Source organism: Poecilia formosa, unplaced genomic scaffold, assembly GCF_000485575.1.
Source record: "Poecilia formosa unplaced genomic scaffold, Poecilia_formosa-5.1.2 Scaffold11, whole genome shotgun sequence".
Classification (NCBI taxonomy): Eukaryota; Metazoa; Chordata; class Actinopteri; order Cyprinodontiformes; family Poeciliidae; genus Poecilia; species Poecilia formosa.
The window spans coordinates 1,061,012-1,062,518 of record NW_006799950.1 but is presented as its reverse complement, the minus strand read 5'-3'; positions in this window follow the sequence as shown (position 1 = coordinate 1,062,518).

Genomic DNA, 1,507 nt, shown 5'->3' with positions numbered 1-1,507 from the left:
AAAAAAAAGTAATAAAACCTGCTTATTGGTTTTAATAGTGAATTAACTGGGAAGAACATGATATTTTTTGCAAAGCTAAGTGAAAGTTCACGAGCCACAAACAGCTCTGATTACTGCCATCTAACTTCATTAGGCCAACAAAGAAAAATCAGCACATCATGACATAATCTAAAGAAGTTGAAAAATGCATGAGAAGGTCTTTTACACCTGATGGAGAAAAGGTGATTTTTAACCAATCCTTTGGAGCTCAAGTGAACTGCAGTAACAGCCATTAGTGAACAGAGAACAGTGATTCCTTCGCATGGTGTTGATAGTGGAATGGTTTGGGACTGTTTTGCTGCTTCGTGACTTCTTCCTGTTGTTTTTATTGGAACTATATGTATTATTGTCTGGTCCTGAAGAAAAATGTCCAGTCATCAGTTTGACCAAAGTCTCAAGTGAACTTGGGTTATGCAGCAGGAAAATGAAGCACACCAGCAAGTCCTCCTTTAAATTATTCAAAACAAAATAAACGAACAATTTTTGGCTTGGTCTAGTCAGGTTCTGGACTTAAATCCAATTGGGATGCAGTGGCATTCCCTTAAACAGGCTTTGCATAGACAAGTGGGCCAAACCTCCTTCACAGCGATGTAAAAAAAAAAAAAAAAAGACTCATCACCAGTTACTGCAAACACATTCTAGCCTTTGTCGCCGCCAACGGTGGCACAACTAGTCGTTAAGATTGGAAGGCGATTACTTTTGAACATATGGGTAGCTTGGTTCGGACAACCTTTTTTCCCCCCCTCAATATAAGAAACCATAATTTCAGTCTGTTTGCTCACTTTATCTAGTCTGAAATTAAAATTTGTTTGATCATCTGGAACACTTAACGGTGACAAAATAAAAACAGAAGACATCTGTTAGAGAGCAAATGATTCTTCTCAAATTGCTGTAAAAAAGCTTAATGTTGTCAAGTCATCTGTAAAGAATGTAGATTTTAAGTAATACTCGTCGTTCTGTTATGAGATGTTTTCTGTGCCCATTTATGTTCATTCTGTAGTGAATGTTTCACATGGGTTATCGGTAATGATTGACCAACACTAATTAGACTAAATCTGTTGCAAAATGGCAGTGATCTGCTTCAGACTTTGGCCCCTCTGCGATTGGCCATTAGCTCAAATATGCGAGGCACTTTGGATGGTCATCTACGACAGGTGAGACACAAACAGCTCATCATTTCCCAACAGAAGTGTTCCCTAACCCTGTCCCTAAGGGAACACTAGCCAGCACGATTCGGATGTGTCCAAAATCATCAAATGATCATTATTACCTCCCCCGGGATCCCATCATGTTCTGCAGGAATCCGCAAATGAACACCTCGTTTAGATCAAGTGGCGGCAGGGAAACGCCTGAAACACGCAGATCTAGGGCTGAAGACTTCTGCTCTACAAAACTCAGCCTCGGAAAAGTCGCCACTGAATTCTGAATGTGTTATGAATTCAAATGAGGTTTTCACTCGTTCCAGCAG